This window comes from Calliopsis andreniformis, chromosome 2, assembly GCF_051401765.1.
Source record: "Calliopsis andreniformis isolate RMS-2024a chromosome 2, iyCalAndr_principal, whole genome shotgun sequence".
NCBI lineage: Eukaryota > Metazoa > Arthropoda > Insecta > Hymenoptera > Andrenidae > Calliopsis > Calliopsis andreniformis.
Genome location: NC_135063.1, coordinates 16,672,153 through 16,672,524, shown reverse-complemented (window position 1 = coordinate 16,672,524; position 372 = coordinate 16,672,153).

Sequence of the window (372 nt, the reverse complement as noted above, 5' to 3'; positions counted from 1 at the left end):
GTTTACAAATCTTAAAATCTAATGGTTAAAAATCATTAAGTACGTGTACGCTAGATGCGAGTCCTTGTGGTTCGAACTATCTACCACAAATGGCGCTGAAGATTTCTTGCCGCGAATTTTTAATACTTCAAAATACTGCTCAATTGAATGTATTAAAAAAAAAAGGTACGTATAACAAATAATGTTGCGAGTACTCAGTGAAAACGGTCGAAGATCGACTGTGCTGACAGGTCAACAGATGTTTACGAAACGACCGATTGAACCGCAACAATATAATACGGCTCCCACTTTCTACAGGAAAGTTTGAAGCTTTGAAATTGAAAAAATTGTTGAATTTTATAGTTCGTCGCGGCATGGTACAGATGGCAGTAC